Below are 17,967 nucleotides of genomic sequence, written 5' to 3' on the forward strand. Positions count from 1 at the left end.
GCAAGAAAGTGCATAAACATATTTCCCCAAATGTCAAATTATTATTTTAAAGTAGCCTTGCGGTAATTATTTCTCCTTTTGTTTTGAGACAGATTTTGAAAAATGGTGGACCCATCCATTATGTGGATCATTTTACAGCTGAGGTTCACAACATCTTCACAAAGGGATGTAAACCAGCAAATAAATGTCAAAATATTGTCTATAAAAGAGGTTTAAATGCTGTCAGTATGATCTCATCTCCTCCAAAGGGGTTTCGTTTTCTCAATAGACATCTGTATTTTCACTAAATCTCAGTCTGTCATCAAACACAATCCATCAGTATTTGTAGGTCTGGATGATTTCATCACTTCTGCCATAAAACTGGTTAGAAGACTGTTTTGAGGACTGTTTTGGTTAAATGAACTATTCTTTAGATCACCAGCCCAGAAATATTTGAATTCTGGGGCCATTTGATTGATCCGTCTGACCGAAAAGAGACATAATAACGCTGGCACTGGCAGCATCAACTGTATGCAACAAAAGCTATAAAAACACCAAGACTCTATTGTTTGGTGCCGTACTGGTACACAAATCTAAAGTCAAACAAAGTTCAGGAGGGCAGGCACTCTGATTCCCTTTTGTAGTGAGAACAAGGAGTTCCCAGAGGCTCACAAGCCGGGATAGAGTAGCTCTCCTTTGATGGCTCAGTAAAGGCAGGTGTTCACAATCACAGTTTAAACAACCACTGTGTTTGAAGTGGCACGGGTTATACCGAGGGAGCGAATGACGGTTTGATCTCCCTTTTGGCTCTACATGAAAATAGCTGCACCTGAGAGACCGGGTGCTTGACCACAACCAAGAGCTACACCTGCATCTGCAAAAACCTGCTTTTATCCTTTTATTTCTGCCTTTATCTTCCTATAAAAACTCCCAACCTTGTATAAAGTTTGGTGCTGCTTTTCACACTCATTCCTTTAAACAAATTACCCCCCTTTGAGATGTTTTTGTTCTTTCTGTATCCTGAGAAAGGACAACAAAGTGACACAAATGATTAACAGCTATGTATTGGTAATTTATTGCAGCGAGTGGTTTATGTGATTAGAGGGATCTTGTGTCTTTGAAGGGTTACATCAAAACAAGTGTTGAGTGACCACTGATGCCGCTGTTGAACTGTGGGAAACTCGGAGTGAGATCCATATTGCTCCAGGCCGTGTAATTCCGATGAAAGACAACTTACTGCAGAGAAATGTTTAGCTAAGGCTCAAGACTCGCGCAGCGTGGATGAGTCATTACGGGGAGGACGAGCTGCTTCATGTTCCTGCACGTGGGTGGATCTGCTCTTTCATTGAGAGAAACTTCTCCTCGGGGCACAGATTTTCTGTTTTGGTCAATGTCAAGACAGGGAATTAATCATTACTGGAGCACTGTGTAATTTACTTGTCGTCATTAATAACTTTGTGCTTTGATGGGTTTTTATTGCAGAGGAACAACAACCCCACATTGTTTACCATGTGAAAAAAAAAAAAAAAAAGAGGATGAGTGTTTGAGTTGTAAGTTAAAAACAGCAGCTGAAAAAACTTTGACAGGAGGCCACAAAGTAAACATTTACAACAAGTTAAGTAGGAGGTAATTACATAAAGTGCATACTCCCTGGTGTCTTATTCACGTTACAATGTATGAAAGCAAGATTTAGAGTCTGTGAGCTGCCAAGGCACTATAGGCCTCAACTTTGAGTTACATGCTAAAATCGGTATTAGAGCTCGACTTATATGGGATTTTTGAGGCTGATACCAATATATATATATATCTTAGAGGGGAAAAGACTTTGATAAATAATAGGGTGGACAATATAGGGTTATTTTTTAATCTGAATTAAAATTTCCATTTTCTATCTTGATTGTACACTAACTTTGCACTAATATGTCTATTCAGAGGTACTTTCCTTTGAAGGCTGCTCACTTACAAACATTTTATAATTAAATAATATTTTATATTATGATGCATTACTTTCTATTAAACATACAATGCATTAGATTGTCAACCAAATGTAGAAATGAGAAGAGAAAAAATAAGAAATAAAAAGCCAAATAAACGTCAGTACTGTCTGTATAGCATAAGTCAACTGCTGATAATCTAAATAAATAATAAATGTACTTCTAAAAACCATTATTTTCTGCGTTATACGTTCAGTAAAAAGTCTTCATATGGGCAAATATTGGACAGCATTTCCGTTGATTCCGATGGTGTTAATATGTCAGTAATAGGCCAATGTCTGACCCATGAATCAGTCAGTTAGCATGCCAATATTGTTGCTATTGTGGTAGTGATAATAAGCACTAATTCCAAAGTACAGCGGGGCTGACGGGAATGTAAATTTTTGCAGGTATTTGGTACTAAAGTAAAGTTTTGGACAAATGAAATGGTACGGCACTAGATGAAAGGTTAAAAGATCAACAAAGTTATCACATTTCATCCTGAGGTGGGCATGCATGTATGTACCAAATTTCATGGCAATCCATCCAACATTGTCCCAACATTTCACCAAAACAACAAGACTCAGAGTCTGCAGCTGTGCTAGTGAGTTAAATGCCAACATGTTCACAATAACAGTTCTAACATGCAGCTAAAGCAATGGTGTTACCAAGCTAAAATATAATGCACTAAACCAATACTAAATCACTAAAAAACAAAGATGTCAACCTCATAGTGGCGCCACTGGAAAAGTCAGGAGATCACCACAGTCTATAGAATTCATCCTCTGGGGACCATGAACATTTATACTAAATTTTGTTAAGAGACTCCCAATTGATGTTGAGATATTTTGTCATGGACCAGCCCCAAAAAACTGTGTACAGTATAAGTATAGTCACAGATGTCTCGATGCATGTCAAAGTTTTATTAAAAGACATGTATAACATCAAAAAACAGTAATACAACAACTGCAGTGAGTGTTTCTGCCCTGTAAACTGCAGTGTATCCAGTGTATTCATACAAGGAAGCAGACAAAATCTGAAACTTCACTTATTCTAACTTAACTCCCCCCTGGAGGCCTATATCCATCCCAGGGTCACTATAACTTGTCTGGAGAGAGAGGGAGAGCAAGGAAAAAAGGAAAGGGATGGTTGCCAGCAGTATGTGGGTGATGCAGACAAGCTTAACACCAAACTTTCCAGAAGCAGAAATGTTCCCGGCACGTTTTGAGTCAGCCGAGCAGCCAAAAACCATCCAGTCCCAACAGGCCTATCAGCGTCTGGGATCTGGCCTTACAGATCCTTCTGTAGGAGGTGGAACTCAATGACCCAAATACAACTGCTGTGTAGATTACATTCAGACTATCAGGACACTGGGCTGTTTCCTTCACAGCTCTTTTCAATGTCCAGGTAAGCTGTGAAATGCAACGGACTGTGTCGCTTTAAGACCAGCGGCGCTCAACAAATGACCATGAGGCATTTATGATTTCCCCTGATTAGACGTCTACTGTTTGTGACAAAAAGCTCTTGAGTTACCAGCAAAGACCTCCACCGAGATAAAGGCCCTCATGTTTTTGTTATAAGGATCTAGCAGAGAGCGGTTTAGACGACAAATATCTCAGCAGCTTCCGTATCACCGGCTGAGAATGTGTCAGAGTCTTATCAACATGAACAGAGTCAATGGATATTGTGAGCAGTGTGATGCTGTTGTGCTCTCTTTCTGTCCCTGAAAAAAAGACTGTGATTTCTTTATCACAAACACAAGCTCCTGTCTAGACAATTTCTTTGAAAGGTATTTTGATTATTTTTAGAATGAAAACAATCAAGCTGCTGTGACTGAACGCATTTCAGTCAGCCAAGCCGTAATTTACTTTAAATCAAACCGCAATCCAGGTTACAAAGTTGAGACGCTTTGTAAAACATAGGAAAAAGAGAATGGATCAAATTCAGAGTTCACAAGAGTTTATCAGTTAATAAACCTCTTAAAACCCACCTGCCCGGGTAGATTTAGGGAAGGGGAAGGGTTGGGATTAGACCCAAAACTTTTGAGCCAAATCTTATAACAGAATAACTGTAAGGCCAAAATGCATGCATGAAGCTTCATTTGAAAGGGAACATCTTATAGTTTCTGCAGTTGTGCTTGTTTAGTGTGTGGCTAAAACCGAAACTACATCAGTTTGTTTTTAAAAAAAAAACAAGGTGTAATCTTGAGCTAACCCTTCCCTTACCTACTGGGTGGGTTAAAAGGGGTTAAAAAATAGGACGACAAAATATATATAAAATATATTCCTACTTATAGCAAGACTTATTAGTCTAAGGAAACATCTTGGTATCGGAAAAAAAAAATTGGGTCATACTGGATCTACATAATGTGTTATTTTATGATATTCTAATTTATTGAGATGCATCTATTTTATTTCACATGTATTCAATTTTAAAAAATGTACAAAGACAATAGATTAAATGTTCAAACTGATCAACTTTGGAAGTTATATTTGTTAGATTTTCTTTCTGAGGAACTGCTTTAATTAAATCTTGTGACTATATTAGATGGAGGAAACAAACAGTGGAGAATTACAGATTGAAATCGAGCTAAACTAGTCTTCCTGATGTATACTGTGATATATTTTATATGATAAGTAGAGGGGTTTCATCCTGGATGGGGGTGATTGAAGGTGAAGTGCTACACATATTTGTATCACTTTGGCAAAATCCTGTTTTATCTTTTTTTAATTCAATGTTGTGGGGAAAAAATCCTCCCAGCAGCCAGTCAGACCTGCGTTTATCTTGCTAATGTGACAGACGGAGTCACTCGTCTCCGCCTGAGCGATGCCATCTTCCCTGATAAGCCTGTCGATCTTCACAGGGAGAAAAACTCCAACTTCCTGTCTGCCTTTTCCAACAAGAAGAACAGTGTTTTTCTCTCAGTATTACCCCATATGATACATACTGTGGGTGTCTGTAACGTATCCAGTGAGTTTTCCTCTGAACTCAGTGAGTGAGTCATCCTTAAAGCCGGCAGTAGTGGTGAGTCTAAACAAAATTTATGTTATTTCTCAGAATTGTGATGTCATTGGTGTAGGCCTGGACTATTTGTGTCACTATTCCCATAATATGTTTGATTCATTCCCAAAACATATGGAAACAAGCAGCAGCCTTACACTCTAACAAAAGATGTGCTGGCTCAACGCAAAAAAATTGAGGTAAGAATTTCCATGGATATTTTTAAGTTATTTCAACTTAGCTAGTATTAAGTACATGCCACAAGACTTTTCTAGTTAAGCCAACTCAGTTACTTTAGTTCAATGAACATGATTTGCCTATTCCTCTACAAGTTTATTTAAGTTAAACCAACTTAATTTTAATTGTTTTAAAATTACTCCTTTTAGTTAATCTAACTTATTTATTTCCTTTCATTCTACTCAGAAATGTCCATGGAAATTCTTACCTCATTTTTTTTATGTTGAGCCAGCACAACTTTTTTTTTACAAGAACTTATTTATCTAAGTCAGAAAATATCACACATTGAAATTCCACTTTTATGATTTGTTTATTCAAACAGTCAGCATCTCACTTAGATGTGAACATTTTCGCGGTGTGACATTTTAAGTTATAGCCTACATTGCTTTGAACTAGGTGTAAACTCAACAGTACACCTACATGCACAAGGCCTATACACATTGCAAATAATGTAACATGTCCTCTTGCAGAAATTTGAGGATGGCATACATGTCTTAACTCTCAACACTGCACAATAAGTACAGTAATTAAACAACACATTGCAAATACTGTAATGCAACATTTCCTCTTAATTTGAGGAGAGCATAAATGTCTAAACTTTCAACACTACACGTACTGTAAACAACACACTGCAAATAATGCAATACTTCCTCTTAATTTGAGACTCTGAACTATTGTATAGTTTAGAGTTTAGACTCTAAAACAGTCTCTGAACAGTACAGATACTATACAGTATTTAAACAACACATTGCAAATAACGCAACATTTCCTCTTACTTTGAGGACAACCCAAATGTCTAAACTCTCAACATTAAATACACAATACAATATTAAACAGCACACAGTAATCAACACATTCCAAACAACATGGCAACATTTCTTTTTTTAATAAGAGGACATCTTAGATGCCTCTTTCCTTTTCAGCACAACAGCTTATTTTTAAGCATCATTACCTTGGGGCTTGCTTTGAGGTCATCCAGCTCAAGAAAGATCTTTTGAAAGACTTTGAAAGTGCTTTTCAGTTCTTTTGGGTAGCTGAGGTTGAGTGCATATATTAGCCCCATTAGCAAGGCACAGGCTCTGGGAATATCCATGTCATCCATTAGGACCTCGGTTCCCTCCAGGACAATCTTTGCATGGGTTGCAGGTATGCCACCTGTTGGAACGATCTTCATCACTTCGCCTGTGATATCCCCATCTCCATCCTGGTTGGTCAGAATCAGCATAAATGTTTTAAGTTTGTTTGTAGAGGGAACATTTCACATGCACATAGTTCTTTTATGTAAACATGCCGCCTGCTATTTGTTTGTTTAATTGTAGAACACATTACACACTTCATTTTTGAAAACTAGCAGTTCTGTTCAAATAACTTAAATTAAGGTAAATCAGAAAGCTATGATGCCTACAACTTGCAACTTAATAACAATACATTTGATTGAACTGTTTTTTCAAGATGGAAAACAAAAGAAAATTCACACAAACTACTGCAACGAAATGGGCAGGGAGAAATACACATGCGCTGTTAACAACAACTAAGACAATACAATATTCTTGTCGTCAATGTGGATTTTGGTGCTGCAATGGCTGACTAAAACAAACCGAATGAGTGCAGTAACCTACAGCCTAGCCATGAGGCTATTGCTGCTCAAACACTACAAGTTTTAAATTAATTTGAAAGAAACAAAGTTAACCAGTGCCAATCAACATTTGCAACCTAAAAAACAAAACTTAGCAGCCAATACGGTTAGACCTAAGCTATGATGCCTACAACTTGCAACTTAATAACAATAAATTTGATTTAACTGTTTTTTTTTTCAAGATGGAAAACAAAAGAAAATTCACACAAATTACTGCAACGAAATGGGCAGGGAGAAATACACATGCGCTGTTAACAACAGCAACTCAATATTCTCGTCGTCAATGTGGATTTTGGTGCTGCAATGGCTGACTAAACCAACCTAAAAAACAAAACTTAGCAATACGGTTAGACCAAATTACTAGGAGTTACTGCTAGCTTACACAGTAGCACTGCTGACCAAGAAAAATCACCTAGTGTTGTGTAAAACTATTTCTTATACTGACTACTGATTAGCTGCTGTGACTAATATGAGTCAATTTTTACTCACCAAACCGCAAAGTTAGCAGATGTGTGCTGTGCTCACTCGTGTCCTCCACTTCCATCTCGCAATGCCGCATGGTCTGTTCGCGCTCAGTCTTGTACTCAGCTAATTAAGTAACATGGACATGGATTTTTAAGTTGTGCAAACTGAATACACCTACATGTTGAGTTGAGGCAGAAATATCCGTTGAAAATCCATGCATTATTGAGTTAAAACTTTTTTATTTATTTTCAGTTAGACAAACTTATTAAATTAAGTTGTCAACTCATTATAATGTATAAACATAACAAACTTATTTTTTTATACAGAAAAAGCTGTTGATTTTGAGCTGTACCTACTAACTCCATGAATCATTTCTTAGAGTGTACCTGAACATTTTTTGTTGCCTTTACTGCTGTGAAATCCAGCTGAACATCAGTTTAGACGGGTTCCCAGCTCTCTATAGCACATCATAGGAATCTGAAAGAGATGCCAGCAAAACATAAAACATCAAAAAACAACAACAACAACAACACCAACAACAACATTGGGTTTTAAAGAGCTCTAAGGCCAGGTTAAAATGGAATATACATTCCAAGATACAACTGACTATTTCCAACTCTAAACAGGATAAAGTTAGGAAAAAGGTCAAAAGTTAGGTTACGGTGAGGTGTCCATGATAAATGACTATTCCTATCTCCAAACAGATTAGGGTGTAGGGTTACAGACGGTTAAATGGAAACTTATTAAAACTTAAAACATACTAAACTAAACACATTCTAATGCATCAAATTTGAACCAACCTCAAGAGGAGGGTTAAGGTGTGTTAACAGAATATCGAACTAGTGAACATAGATATGATTCTGTTGAAAAGAACAGTTCTGAAACAACGATTTGGATTGTGGCATCACCTTTCCAAAACCAAAAGCATAAGAGCAAAAGGAAAGAAATGATAAAAACTGTTTTTATGCTGTAATGTAAGCTGAAAACATTAGCATGTAGTGCTAACTTGGGCAGTCTGTGGCCTCGAGGTTAGGAATCAGATTTTAACTGGAGGGTCACCCGTTCGATTCCCAGGACTGACAGGTCAAGGACTGAAGTGCCCTTGAGCAAGGCATCTAACCCCACCCACGCAGCTTCCTTGGTGCAGTAATGTGCAGCCCTCTGCTCCTTGCATGGTGTGTTCACTTGTGTGTGTAAAAAAGGATGGGTTAAATGCAGAGGTTGAATTTCCCCATTGTGGGATTAATAAAGGATAAATCTATCTTAACTCGCTTACCAGCTCAAGTATTATGCTAGTGCCCCAAAGTGAAAGGGCATTAGTAGCTAACTAACTATATGTGAGATTTCTGGTAATAGCATTTTCTTTTGTAAAAGTAAAGCATAATTTGTGAAAAAAGGGACATTTTTGCATAAATCTAACCACAATCTATGTTACTTGCCGTAAACAAACAATGCCCTTTTTACTTCTAATTGAATGATTAGCTTGCGTTTAGCTTCAGTTATTTAGCGTTATATTATGGTGTGCCAACATGTGTTCATTTAAGAACCTTTTTATTATATTTTACTGTCAAAACAAACCAGCTGAAAACATTAAAAAGTCAGATGGAGACGGATTTCAACCAACTGGTGGAATTTTACCGTTAGCATTAGCATTTGTCAGCCAGCTACAGCTGAAGGCGTCACAAACAGTTGTGTGAAAGGCTGCTTCTGTCTTCTTGTGTGTCTAACCAAAGACCCAGACTTACTAAGAAATGCCACAGGTGTTTACTGAGATCATTACAGTAAACTTGTGCCTCAGGACAAACAATCTTTCCACAGAAACAGACTAGTATTTACTTTCGGAATCATATCGAAACAGATGTGCTGGCAGTGGAATATCCCTCTGAATTATTTAATTTCCTTTACAGACCCACTGATCAGTTTCTGTTTCATGCCTGGCCAGTTTAATCAAAAGGGGAGCGTGCAGGGGGGGCAGGTGCAGAATCTCATTCCAGGTGAGACGAGGTATTTGTTCAAGCATGAAAGGGAAAAGCACTATTAATTATTAAAGACAATCCAGGACGGCAGAAACAGGCAGCAAGGTGTGAATTCAGGTAATGATTTATTGTAGATAAGATAGGTTGATGTTCAAATGTGTCAAAAATATCAGATTAAAGAAAAAAGGACTAATTCATGCAGCCTTTTATTGGAAAATCCAATTAAAATACTGAGCTGATTCACACAAAAGTGTCATTGATGCTGAGAAAGAGAAACCTGAGATCAAGAGGAGGACAATTTATGAACTTTTAATATTTTTTCTGGCACGGCTGTATGCTACTGAGGCTGTTATATTTGTTGTTTTTGAGTAAAGTGTATACTTCTGAGATCAAATTACACCTTTACCTGGCTTTTATGAGACCAGAGTGCATATTTGGAGATAATAAAACTTAAAGATCTCATGACAGTGGGCTCCTTTGTTACCACAAAACCTCAATTCACCAGTGTTTTCGAGCCCTGAGAGGCATGTAGTAACTGGACAAACACCCCCACCACGTTACCTCCATATAAGGCTGCTATACAAGCTGCATTGCACGACACAGCTCGCCTCAGAATTGCTCAATACCTGCACAAAGCCAAGAGACGGAGTAAGAACACGTCTTGTACATTTAGTCTTTTGTTGTATTTGTATTTGTGGTCCCGAGTGAGCGATTGCTTCTGGTTAAACATAGTTCTTCTTTGGGGTTTCGTGCTCAGAGAGCTGATGTCATTGGGTGAAAATTACAGGCCATCACCAATAACACTTGCTAACATGGATACGCTGTAAGGACAAACAATAAACAATGTTCACCTCAGATCTGTTACTGTCTGATGATTTCTTTTCAGTTTCTTCCTCAAAATTCCCAACAAACAATCTCAGCATTTATAATATAAGATGTCTTTAATCAAGATGATTTAAAAAAACATACCATTTCCATGTTTCACAGGTAAAAAAAACAACAACAACAACAGTAGTTCACAATAATGCTATTTTTGGTTGTAATGACCCCCAATCAGCTATGAATAGCAGTCTGAGTATTTCATATTACACGGAAAGTAATAAACAGTTGTTGAGTGTTAATAGGGTGACAGAGATGTGTGTCAGTTCCCTGAACTACAACATGGCTGTGGTATTTTTCAAATTCAAGCATCTGGATTTAATTCAGTTTCATTTTCTCAATTGGTCTTACACTACTCATAACTATATTTTAGTTTCATTATCCGCTTTTAGTTTTTTATAGTTTTCTCTGCCTGTTTTGTCTGCACCTTTTTATGCTACTGCTTTTCAACCTCAATGAAACTGACCTGGTTCAATAATGGTAAAATAAATTGAGAATACTGAACCTAAATTAAATCCGAATTACCCATCATCTTCTGTCTGATAAATACTTTTGCCCACAGAGGAGATATTGAAGAATAAGTAATGTAATTCCTGTTCTGTAAAGAGCACCCTCACTCATTTGTCACATATTCAGCCTTCCCAAAACCTGACCAGGAAGTTTTGTTGCCCAAATTAACCAAACTCTGTCAGCTTGACAACATTAACTATGTGATTAAAACTATAACAGCTACGTTTACGTATAAGGACATGTTGATCAAATTTAGAAAAAGCTTCTGTGGATCTTATTGGATGAGAGGAACAAAGAGCCTGAGACTTGTTAGTTCTGTAGGGGACAACCAGTCTTCAGTATCACTGCAACAATATTGTTTGTGCAAAACAACACTGAATTTAATGTGAGACCATTCTGACTGATATACTCTTAAATGGTGTATATTTATGACATATACCTTGCAGCTCGATTTCCCAATAGTCTACAATTACAAAAGAGGCATTTAAAACTGTTGTCTGGAAACTTTTAACTAAAGGAAATATTACTTGTTACTCATGTCAATCTTGTAATGTAAAACTCAAGCAAAAAAGCATACATTTTTTCTTTGTGAACTCTTTTAAGTCGAACCCTGTACTTTTTTTGCCCTAACATGAGGGAATTAGTTGTGTTGCGTAAACCGAACAAAACTGACCATTTCACGTTTCATGTTAACAAAATGTTTAAAACATGAACATTATGTTAAGTTATAAGGGCGTGTTGATCGCGACCGCTTCTCTAGACCAGCTACCACAACAATTTGTTGATGTTTGTTGTCAATAAAAAAAAAACAGAGAAGCTCAGATTAAAACACACATGGATGGAGTGTGACTTATTTTTCTGGCCAGGAGGCCGTTAATCCAGTATTTATTTACATGGTAAATAGTTGTTTACTGCTATAAATCTGTCCTGGATGTTGGTCCGGATGTCTAAACCATAAAGTTTAATAACCGAAAAACATTTATAGAATTATTTAAGAGGATAAAACTACTTTTTTTTTTTTACCTGAGGCAGATGATCCAGTATAATCCTGTGCTTACCAAACATTTGCTATCTGCTGTCCTAAGATGCACAACAGTTAAACACATTCACTGTCACTCAAAATAACTTTCTTCGTAGGAAAAAGGATCTTTGTGAATTCATGTTTTCTCCGTCTTTTTTTGTCGCTCTTTCCTTTTTCAAATATTCATCAAGGGTTCAGATTTACAACAGATGCCCCCTTTCTCACGTTGCTCTTTATTTGTATGCATGTGGTGGCCGCGGAGGTTCGGGGGTCATTATGCATCTCGGCTGAGCGACTTGATGGGTCACAGTTCAGCGATGGAGCTTCAAATGAGAAGGAAGGGGAGGCCTCGCAAGGATGGCTGCTTCTACCATCTGCATTACCTGTGTCTCTGGTGGCTGCTCTCTCACATAAAGACCCTCAGCGTCTTTCATCAGCACAGAGCACAAAGTCCACGCCTCAGCCTGAACTTCAGGTCATAATGGGATCACACACAAAGGACAAGACGCACTGTGCTTTTACACTCTCCCTCAGAGAGTATTAGAAAACCCACAGGCGTTTTGATCGGGTTTGGACAGGAGGCAGCATACCAGGGGCTAAAACTGGGTTGGAAAATATTTTGTGTGTGTATTTGTGTGAGAATAGAGAAATTCCTCGGCATAAAACGTCCCACTTCACCATCTGATATGTTTAGCAGAGTTGCCCCCAGAATGCAGGGTATTTTCTTGATCTGGGCTGAACTAAGGGGGAAGGCATGCAGGCCTGATCCCAAGGTCGCCGCGCTTAAAAGCTGATGTGGACGGCAGCCGAGTCGAGTGAAGACACAAGTGATGTTTGTGTGTCTTCTTGTTTGTCCTCATCCTGCACGTCTGCCTTGTCTGAGTCAGGCAGACCAGAGCGGGACATCAGAGTGACTCAGCTTCTGAGGTATGTAGTTTTATTTGTCCTCACAAAGCGAGACATCAGCTGGCGGCTCACAATCCGCAATCTTCCCCTGGAAGCTGCTGCGGCTCTTCTTTTCCTGCCCGGCTGCAGAAGTGTCCTCTTTGCCAAAGGAAGAAAAGCAGGTCCATTAACAGGAGCAGCTGCCAGGAGAGAGCTGGAGAAAATGTGTATGAGCTGCTGATGAAACTCTTGTTTCTTACACATGTCACAGGCCGCAGAAAACGTGCACATAACACCTGTCACATCACACACTGTGCAGGTCTCTGAGGGGAATTTTTGGAGCGAGTTTAGCTTTGGTTTCGAAGAGCTTTGTTGCATTCCAGTGCAGGGATGTTTTTAAGTATCGAGAGATGGATTAACAGAAGTGACATACAGTCATGGAAAAAATGATTAGACCACCCTTGTTTTCTTCAGTTTCTTGTTAATTTTAATGATTAGTTCAACTAAAAGTACATTTGTTTGAACAAATATGCTGATAAAAACAAAAATAGCTCATCAGAGTTTAATTTAAGAGCTGATATCTCAACATTTTTCATGGTTTTCATGATAATAACCAAAATCATTATCAAGAAAACCAATGGCTAGAAATTAGCTCTTAAATTAAACTCTCATTAACTATTTTTGTTGTTATCATTTTATTTGTCCAAACAAATGTATCTTTAGTTGTACCAGGCATTAAAATGAACAAGAAACTGAAGAAAACCAGGATGGTCTAAGATTTTTTTCCATGATTGTATCTTTGTCGGCCAACCCGGAAGTTAGCCTCACCATGGGCTCTATTCAGAATTCGCCTATGGGATTTTTGCATTGGATTTTGGATCATTGCATAAAATAAGCTTTGTGGCGAACACACATTTCAAATGCTTACGTGTTTTCCACCTCTTTAAGGACATGTAAAAGCTTAAAAATTCACAAGTGGGGGTATTTACTGACGTATTTAATGTCGTATAACAATTTATTACCATTCTTTCAGTTTGTGCTACCCACAGATGTTATTCCAGGCATCTAACCACCAACCCATTCAAAATCCTCATTGAGTTTGAGAGGAGAGACCCCAGGGCGCTAAAATACTAACGTACTTCCGAGTTTAAGAACTCATTCCTGTGGCGCCCTACTGGCAGAACTACTCATTAAGGCTAGCTAAAGTTAACATATGAAAATAAGAAACCGAATTGCATTGATCATAAATGCAACCATCAGAATAAAAGAACGAAAGAAACAACCTTCAAAATTCGGCCACCAATGAGAACAAAGCAAAATGCCCACAGAAACTCTGAACCTTGGACGTTTTACTCGACAACAGTGCCATGTTCAACACAGCACCAGTGCAGTAACTATGTACCCAGATGCCCATAATAACAGGGTTCCCATCATGAATCGCCCCCTCCCTCCCGTTCACAGATGGGTCCACCCTCGTGTCTCACCAGCCAGGCAGCACATCTTAACTCCTGAACCCCAAGCCGCAGAGCTTTCACCAGTGAGGCCCCATGGAAAAATTAAACTGGACACTGCAAGGAAGCCCAGCTCTGCGGTCATGGCAGGGGAATATGATTGGATAAACACACAGCAAAGCCTCAAACCGGTTCAGTCAGTGCCCGGCGGTGATGTGACGAGAGGCAGGCAGTGAGGTTTTTATTCAGTAGTGTGGCGGGGGGGGGTTGGATCTGCAGGGCACATACTGTTCCTGGAAGCGTCGGTGGGGCAGAGTTTCACAGAAAATGGAAGAGGACATTTATTATCCATGTAGAGCAGGCCAGGCAGCAGTGACATCCTCAGTCACTGTTTATTAAAAACAGGCCTAATTATCCAGCTCAGTCTGCCTGTCGGAGCTATTTCAGTCTGCAGCGAGCAGGTGACTCGGGCTCCGGCAAACTGGGTCATGTGTTCATACGTCAGCCGCTCTAACCCGCGTGTGCCCCCACTTGTTTTTCAATTAAAGCCTGATCATTAGTGCGCTGGTTCCTGTTTGAATCTGTAACCAGCTTACATCATCAACATGATGCCCTATGGTGCCCAAGTGTGTGTGTGTGTGTGTGTGTGTGTGTGTGTCAGCTCAGTGCACTGTAAAACCAGCCACTAGAGGTGCCGAGGGACACATGCACAACATCACGTCCATCAGCAGGAGAGTGTTATTATATGGGTAGTCTGAAGAAGCCACAGAAAGAATATTTACGTTTACTCCTTAGCAGGATATACACGTCTAATTGCCAGTTTATTAGGTACACCTAGTTACATAAGGGGTTGATTTACCTCAATTATTATTTTGGAGAATGAAGTTTGTGGTGCTATTCAATTATGATGCATTATACCGAGAGTTGTTGCCAATACACCTCTTCTGTCGTTTAGCTTGGAGAACTTGTTGCAAAATCAGTTTAAGTCTAATTTCTTTGTAAGCTTTTGAAATGTTACTTTCAAGTTTAAGCTCTGACAATAAGCTCTGTTACTGTCTGTAAACACTAAAAATAACTGAATGCAGCTCATTAGTAAACATTTCTTTCCACAGACATCCAACATTATACATGATTATCGTCTGTGTCTAAAGTTAATGCTGTTTTGGAAACAGAAAAACAGTTTGCTTCTGAAGTTCATTTCATTATTAGAAGCTTTATCTCACATAGCAGATGTATTATTGTGGATGTCATTTTGACAAATTCACTGGAAATTCACATTTATTTATTTAATTACTATACTTACTTATTTAACTTATCCCCAAACTGTGGCTATCTAACAGTTTGGATGGGAACTCTTCCTTTGTCTCCGTCCGTCGTACTAAAATAAACTCATCAGTCTCCCAAATTATCTGCAGTGCCAAGAAGAAAATTTCTGCTATCTGTTCTTCATCATGTTTTTTTTCTTCTCTTACTCTGATGAACTCATTTGCATGTTATTATCCCGCCGTCTTCCATGAGAGGGGATCGAATTTGAAATGCAAATTGTAGAAATAATTACTACTTGGCTTCACAGCGACAATTCAGCTCCGTTTGCATCGCTAATGGCATCATTCAGAGAGAAATAGGATGCAGCATTTATTTTGTATTTATCTGGAAATTCCCCCTTCTTTGTCTTTTTTTATTCCATTTCGGTGCTTTCTTTCTCACAGATTAATTGTTTACCCAAAGAAGAAAGCTCATTAACTAGTCATTAGTCTGCCTTTGTCAAAGTAAACCTTGTGAGTCACAAGAGTGTTTTTTAACAGATTGGTGTGAGAATTAACGTTTCCTCCAAACTAAAAGCTCTAAAGCCGACACAGATGTCGGCATCACAGTCGCTGTAATCACAAATAAATCTGAAATGCATATGGATGCTCGGCACGGACTCATTTTAGCGATTTAAAGTTTGAAAGCAACACAAGACATGAGGAAAGTTTACAAATTACGGTTGATTTGGATCATACAAGACTGACTGAAAGATCACAATCTATTACAATTACAATCTATTACACTGAAGCCATTAATGACAACTAGAAGGGCACTCAGACAGCACAGATGTCCGCCAAGCCAAAGCTCTATGTCATTGTTAGCAAAAGTGAAAAATAATTAGTATATCGGACTCATGATTTGGATCTGCTCCAGGTTTTAAAGCGGTTCTTTGGCCCATGCTGCACCAGAAACAGTTTAGAAGCGAGACGGTTCACTGTCGAGTAGGGATGGGAATAATTAATCGATGGTCGATTAATGGTCGTTAAGAATTTGGTTAATCACGTGGAATTTTGAACTGAAACACGGCCGATCGTTCAGTTCTGCGGCCGTACATAAATAAGCCAATGAGCTGAGAATTAAGTTGGATAAAGCTACAGTTTGCAAACTGAAAGTTGAAATAACAATTATAAAACACACAGAAATACAAGAGTATTAATTTGAGCAAAACTAGCTTACTGTATCAAACCTTGCTAGCACGAACTACTAGGTTTAATTTGATCCAAAACTTATTTAAACAGAAAAAACACTTAAATATGCAAAATATTAACCTCATGCCTCTTCAGGGGCTAAAACATAAAACATTGAACTCCTTGACATTATCTTTACAGTAAAAAAGTGAAATGAAAGTGAGCACAGATTATGACCTTTGAGTCTTTTGTCCTCAAAGTAGATATTGGATCCCTTTTTTTTCAGTACACATCTCTTCTGAACATTCTGAGACAAAAATGGCATTTTTCTGACAGAGAAATCAGTAGAAAATGATCTTTGTTCTAGTCTTTTCTCTGTCTCAGCAACTCACTCACAACTGAAAGCCAAACTGTGTTAAAACCATTAACAACCATCCAAAAAACTAATTTTTATAATGCAACAGATGACTTATATCTGTGTAAATATAAGTGGTGGAAAATGTATGCAGATTCTTTACTTAAGTAAAAGTACTAATACCACACTTTATAATTACTCCACGACAAGAAAAAGGCCTGCATTCAAAACTTACTGAAGTAAAAGTCTAAAAGTACCAGCATCAAAATGTACTTAAAGTATCAAAAGTAAAAGTACTTGTTATGCAGAATGGACCCACTCAGATTGTTTAGCATATTTCTTATTTATACAGTCTGATATATTCCAGATATATTATTTGATTATTATTATTGATGCATTAATGTAAGCAGTGTTTAAAATAAATTTCAACTACTTAATAAACTTAAAAATCAATAATCACTTCAAATTGATCATGTTTTTTATGTTAAATCTCAACCTGAAAAGTAACTAAAGCAATCGGGTAATGCAGTGGAGTAAAAAGTACAATATTTGTCTCAAAATGCAGTGGAATAGAAGTATGAGGTTACATAAAATAGAAATACTCAAGTAAAGTACAAGTACCTCAAAATTGTACTTAAGTACAGTACTTGAGTAAATGTACTTAGTTACATTCCACCACTGGTGAATATCTAATATTAGCTAAAGAAAATATGAATAACCTATTTTTGATGCTCATAATACTTCCAAACTTCTCTTATCTTTGGCTTTCATGAAAACTTGACCAGCAGCTTTCTTGATAATCCTGTTGCAAAACTGACTGAACTGAAATAAACCCACAAAAAAAACACAAATTAAGCAATAAAATCATGTGTGGGGGTTATACAAATGTGCTGCTGGCTGTAGAGGAAGAGAGGGAAGAACTGCATGATTTAAGTCACATTTATAGACGTTGTTTATCACAGACGTCACTTTCCTAAACTGCTGATAGAGCCGACATATGTGTCAGTGTTTCATTAACGCCCAGCCGATGACAGAGATGAACCTCCGTCAGTGTTTGGACAGGCCTGTCAGAGAGTGGAGTTAGTGGAGCTAAATGGCTGCTTTTTGCTTTTTCAGGTGGAGCCACAGACAGTCGCTGAAGTCAGACGGAGACGGCGGCCTCCTG

The 17,967-nt window shown here is 38.1% G+C and overlaps 1 long non-coding RNA gene across 1 annotated transcript in view; it reads right to left on the bottom strand.

Annotated features, from left to right (window-relative positions):
* Positions 1-7,714: 7,714 nt before the first annotated feature.
* Positions 7,715-17,967, bottom strand: part of LOC131984499 (uncharacterized) — an 84,482-nt gene continuing 74,229 nt past the window's right edge. Inside the window, exon 3 of the long non-coding RNA XR_009395569.1 lies at positions 7,715-7,767. This is a non-coding gene — a long non-coding RNA (uncharacterized LOC131984499). The remainder of the gene's footprint in view (positions 7,768-17,967) is intronic.

The sequence above is a fragment of the Centropristis striata genome, chromosome 14, assembly GCF_030273125.1.
Source record: "Centropristis striata isolate RG_2023a ecotype Rhode Island chromosome 14, C.striata_1.0, whole genome shotgun sequence".
NCBI classification, from domain to species: domain Eukaryota; kingdom Metazoa; phylum Chordata; class Actinopteri; order Perciformes; family Serranidae; genus Centropristis; species Centropristis striata.